Source organism: Cardiocondyla obscurior, linkage group LG08, assembly GCF_019399895.1.
Source record: "Cardiocondyla obscurior isolate alpha-2009 linkage group LG08, Cobs3.1, whole genome shotgun sequence".
Classification (NCBI taxonomy): Eukaryota; Metazoa; Arthropoda; class Insecta; order Hymenoptera; family Formicidae; genus Cardiocondyla; species Cardiocondyla obscurior.
In genome coordinates this window covers 485,065-491,133 of record NC_091871.1, presented here as the reverse complement: position 1 = coordinate 491,133, position 6,069 = coordinate 485,065, and the positions used below count along the sequence as shown (strand labels likewise).

The 6,069-nt window shown below is 37.2% G+C and overlaps 1 pseudogene; it reads right to left on the bottom strand.

The window, feature by feature from the left end:
- Window positions 1-1,350: 1,350 nt before the first annotated feature.
- On the bottom strand, window positions 1,351-3,973 carry LOC139105247 (uncharacterized; annotated as a pseudogene).
- Between the last annotated feature and the right edge of the window lie 2,096 nt (window positions 3,974-6,069).

The following is a 6,069-nucleotide window of genomic DNA, read 5'->3' as shown; positions in this document are numbered from 1 at the left end:
TTTTCTAAGTTTTCGCCCTTAGTTTCTAATTTTTGGTGAGGAGTTCCCGATATCTATTGGTCCAGGAGAAAATGTTTATGAGCTCCCTTCTACATGGTTTTAGCCCTTCCAAGCTTCCAGATAACAGATTCGAAAATGCTTAGGTAACTCTTTTTTATCGGCAGCGTGCAATTGCTGCCTGAATTTTATAGTTTCCGGCCGCGTATCCCATTTTTATTATTACAGGCTTTTTGCCTTCTTTTTTCTAATCCCTAGGATCCACGGCGAAATTTGATTTTACTGAATTGTTTTTCTTCCAGAATTTCCTTTGTGTACCGTCAGACATTTATTGTTAGTTTAAGATATTCCAAATCTTTCCGAGCTATTAATGTTTTATGAATATTTTGACAAATCCTTTCGTTTCGATTTTTATATTCCACATCTGTTGTACAATTGTTTCAGGTTCCTTCTTTTATTTTATACATCTGGCGATTCAGGATATTCCGTCAGTTAGAATTATTTTCCTGGAAACTTAGAACCGTCTCCTTTCGGTATACTTTTTATTATCTACTTTGTCAATCATGTCTCGGAAAAAGGAGATGTGGAGTTACAGGACGTAACACCCCCCGACTTAGACAAATGTTGGGGTATGTTACACAACATTTGCATACACAAAAATATCTCCTTTTTTCGACACCTTAAAATTTTTATTTCGTTAATTATTACGTAAATGAATCTTTTTGAATATATATATATATATATATATATATATATATATATATATATATATATATATATATATTTATGTATTTATATGTATATTTAACATACTTTTATTTAAAATAATTTTTAGGAAAAGATTTTTTATATTTTATTTTATAAGGTGACTACAGGGTAGGTTTTTATTTTTTTTTATTCTTTGCACGTGTTCAGTTAGTTTGCATGTGACGTGAAGGTTGGGACTTTCTCTTGACGGACAGAGTTTTGAATGGTTCGATTTATGATTTCGAACATTCCTGGACCATCTCAGCTCGAGGGAGATCGTGCAGCATCTTTATTACTTACACGTTTGAATCTCATTCCTCGATAGGTCCTTCAGGTACCTCGGTCAATTCCATCAAACATGTGGAGGATAATTTTATCTATTCGTCCACAACCTTCTTGTAGTATTCCGCTGGCACTTGTCTGTTTCCCACCACTCTCCTTGAGTGGCGGTATCACCCCCTTTCTTTCCCCCTGCAGTCCCTTATGTTATTTTCAAAAATAAGAGTATTTTAAAGATTCAACTAATCTATTTACTTTATGTCATTATATTTATATATATATATATATATATATATATATATATATATATATATATATATATATATATGTATATATATAATATCCAACACAACCCCTTTTTTTTGTTTTCTCTCTCTTTTTAATAATAGTAACTTTTATCATTATTCATATATTTTTTTTTATATTTATATATATGTATATGTATATCTGTATTCTAGTCAAATTATTTTATGCTTATGATTATCGAATTAGGTTGGTGTTTCTTTAAAGAAAGGAATTACTACAAATGATATATATATATTTCCTTACTATATGGTTTGATTATAGTTTTTTTTTTTTTTTTTATACTTAACACGCAAACATCTTAACTTACTAATGAGTAGTATATATATATATTGTAATACATGATTATGATACTTACAACTATTTATTTTTAATATAATCATTAATGTTAATTAAAAGAAATAAACGACTTAAAATTAAATTTGCCCTGCCATACGCAAACGGCGCAGGCTTACTTGTTGCTCGACGTTATTGGGCCCGGACTTATAATTTATCACAACCCCGGGACTTTTATATGCAACCCCGACGTGCTCGAGTGCAGTAGCCAGGTCCTTATCCTGAAAGTTCCCCTTGGTTTGAATAGAGAATTTTACCTCCGCAAATTCTCCCCAGGATGGCCGCATGATTCTAATTTCCCCCCATTGTTTTTCTATGAGAGCTCGAGCGAGGGCTATGTCTCGCTCAGTCCATCCGGATGGACCGATGGGCCTGACTCCATATGTGCCGCACGGCACGGCTTGCCATGGTTGTTCGGTGAACCTCTCCTCGAGACGGCAGCAGTCGAATTTTCGCTTGTGTATGGTTCGCCCCCAGTCTCGCAGATGGATCGTGACGTCAGTATGTGATGTTACCTCCGTCACGATTCCTCTTTGCCACCGTCTTTTTTCTTTCACTGCGACCAACGTTCCCACCTCGATGCAGTCCGGCGCCAGCGTTCAGATTCTTTCCAATTCTATTCATTCGGATGGTTAGGTACTGGAGGAGCTCGTTTAGCTCCCCCTCTCCATTCTTGATTTTTACCCAGAAGAGGGTTGGTGACTCCACCTCCAGCACCTTTACCGCTAGCGGGGAGCGTGTCAATTGATGGGTATCAATGTAATTGATTGTAGTCATTTTAGTTTTCCTTTTCTTTCTTCTTACTCTTTTTTCTTCTTTCCTACTTCTTTCTTCTTGTTCTAAAACAAAATGTTTCTTTAATAATAAAGAAAAAGATATTCTGATTGTTGTTTAAAGAATTCTATGGAAATAAATTGTAAAAATGAAGATCTGTTGCGTGTACGGAAATACACGAAGTAAATACAGCCGTGAGGAAAAATTTGTTGCATGTATGGAATTACATGTAATATGATTAAATTGAAGTTTTTAATGTCGTAGTTGTAGAGAATAAGTTGCATTCTCTCGGGCAGGAAGAAGGGGATAATGTCGTTCCCGTTCCTCATCGTGATTCATTTCGGGTTCTTCAGTAGGAGGCAATTCATTTTTTATTTGTTTTTCAATCTCTGGCTCAGGCATTTTCGGTGCGCTTGGTTTTTCATATTTTCGTCCCTTTTCTCCTAAGTGTAATAAGAGTTGTGTTAGTGAGTCCCAGATGGCTCCGATTAGATACAGAGACCATCCGTATACTGTATGCAGCGCGTATCCATGAACAAGAGTGTCGAGAATTAATTTAACTCCGCGAATGCACAGGAATATTCCTAGCATTCCGGCGCTGATGTTTCCAAAAACCAGAAATTTGCTCCACATTTTATTCCATGCAGATGTTGCTACTTTCTCTATCGATGCCTCATCCATGAGATTTGAAATTAACCCTCCATGAATCGTTGTAGATTCTCCCATTACTCCCCTTGCTACTGTGTTAAGCAACACAGGTCGTTCTGCGGGGAACATTATGTGATCTTTTAAGTGTTCAAGATCTCTTTCACTGTAAATTCCGCTTGCTGCAAGTGATCCTGGATTTGTATAATGCCATGTCGGTTTGGTCATAGGTTTTATTGTAGTGGGGGGTAAAGTTTGTTCCGGTGTGGGTATCATTCGATACCACCCGTCGTTTAGGAAATACATAGGAGGAATTACTCGATTACACGAGATTTGAGTTCCTGTTTTTGTTAATATATGAGTCCGTGGACTCATATATTTTCGTTTCGTTATTTTTAAGTACCGGCAATTCGGAATAACATTCTTTTATATGTTGAATTTTTACCTCGACTGGTGTACATTTTATTATGTGTACCACTTTTCCTGAAATAACAGCCATATATCCGGGACCTTTCATTATTTGATATGCAAATTCATCGGGTGAATTTACTGCAATGCTTAATGCGTTTTTCAATACTTGTTGTTCTAAATTGCAACGCTGTTTTAATACATCTCGATACAACGAATTCATTTGTGAGCGGATATGTTTTTCTACATATACAAATTTTGAATTTACGTAAGAAAATATGTCTAAATTTTCGACGGATAATGGTCGTTTTCGTGCAAATGAATCTCCTTTCGTGGTTTCTAAAATAAGTAATTTGGGATGCTCGGTTTTTGTTAAAGTATATCCACATAACGGTTCTTCTCCTGTTTTGGTTAATGCAAAAGTTATATTATGTGTAGATAGTGAGTATACTATTTGCGGTTTTTCGTAGAGTGTATCGAGCATCCGGTTTGCGTATCCTTCATATAAAATATCATAGTTATTAAATTTGCAATAATCGGTCGGTAATGTTTGCCAGAATGTATAACCCCCATCGATATCAATGCAATTAATATCTGTATAAGTACATACGGTTCCTGATCTTAGGCGAATTTGATTCGCCTCTAAATTAACAGTAGCTTGATGAGTAATTAAAGTAATTGTTATTGTTACGTCCAGGCCGTTGATTATTAAAGATAGGAGGAAAGGATGAGGCAGGTCTGGGTAACTTGACCTTATAATCTCGAGATACACAGTAAATAGTGTACTCGAGATGCCGTTCACACCGAAAGCTACGACAAGAGTCAATGCCTCGAGAAACAATGTGACGTCTTATCTAAGCTGCGTGACCGGTGGCCGCTAATTTTGATAAAGTGATAAAAGTATCACCTATTATCAGGGATGGGGCCGGTGCGACTTATAACTAAAATAATCTGAGAAGGCAGAATTATAAAAAAACAAAAACAAAATATATTTCTTAAAATTACAATATAATCCGTATACAACTTTTTAATTAATTAAAATTAGTATCCACAAAGATGACTTTAAGGAACAGGAGGAGAGAAAAAGATAGGCAGGTGTGATTCAGGAAGAATGAAAGGAGTTTGATGTTCAGGATGATAAACAAAAATGACAGGATCGTTGTCGGGAAGGTTGAATTCTGTTTTAAAAGCTGGAGGAGGAAAGGATTGAGGTTCCGGAGTTTCTTGAGGTGGGTGAGGGTATTTATCGGCTATCTTGTCGAGGAAATGTCGGTAACTGGAATTAGGAAGAGCTGCGAATGGAGAGGAAAAAGAATGGGAAAAACTCGGGAGAGGAACCGGAGGAGGAATATTAGAAGCAAACGAGGGAAGACAGTGAGGTGACGCGATCGGCGATGGAGAAAACGATGGGCCTTGGGCCTCGCAATAATCCGCGTACAATCGAAGCTCGAGGTAGCACACTTTACAATTGTAACTTCCGCCGCATGGCATGGGAAGTTTTCTCTTTAATTCAGTAAGTAAGTAGTCGTATTCTGACGTATTCTTATCAGAGTCAGCGGAAGTGCGTGGACAAGTTCGGCTTACTATAAATGAGCGAATCGATTTAATAATTGTTTTACGGAAACTCGAAAAAAGGTGAGAATCAGACTTACTACTTAGGCGGGTTAATAAACAGGCGAAGTTTATAGTGTCAAACGTTCCTCTGGCGGAGCGGTAAACTCGTGATTCCGGTGGAAGTTCGGCGGATTTGAGCAGCTCGTGGATCGGCTGGTTTGAGCGGCTAGCGGATCAGTTGATTCTTCCTTCGGTTTAGAGCACTCACGAATCGCGGTTAAAATAATGCCAGGTATCAAAAGACTTTTTAGAATGAATGAATGTTCCGCCCGCTCGCGCTTTTTATATGATTCGAAAGGGCGTTGTTTACGGGTGCCGTGCGCACCGCTTATCGTAGGGCAGTCTGATTCATTTTCCCGAATTTTCCGTTGTTATGACTCTTTTCTTAAAAACAATCCACTTGACCTTTCATTTATTGTTAGTCATCTCTGTGAATTTAGAATGTTCTGGAAAAAAAGAAATTAAAAGGGCGTGGACGTAACATTATTATGGCTTGCACAACAACATTGTCCCAGCTTCCATAAGGATCTGAATAATAACTGCCGGAGCAATTTCCATCGGTACTTGCAGTTCCTGCAAGCGTAATCGGTCGCATTACCGTTTGATTTACTTTTAATCCGTAAACATGATTATATGTTGAGAATGAGAATGATCCTGTTGCGTGCATCTTCTTGCATTGATCAACTGTAGTTTCGAAAATATATTCAGCTTGCCCATTGGCTACCGTTGAAATATGTGAATGCATTCCGCAGTGGTATACATGTCGGTTAATTGATACTTTGCATTGTATCACTTGTAATCCTTCGAATTTAGATATTTGAAGCAGCTGTATATAAGTTCGGTCTACTTGAGGTTGAGTTAACGGTATATTGCAGTTTTCAACATCTAATAATGATAAAGTTGTAATATTCAAATTCGCAGATCCACAATCGTAGCCAATTATTCCGTTTATTTCAGTAACGTGCA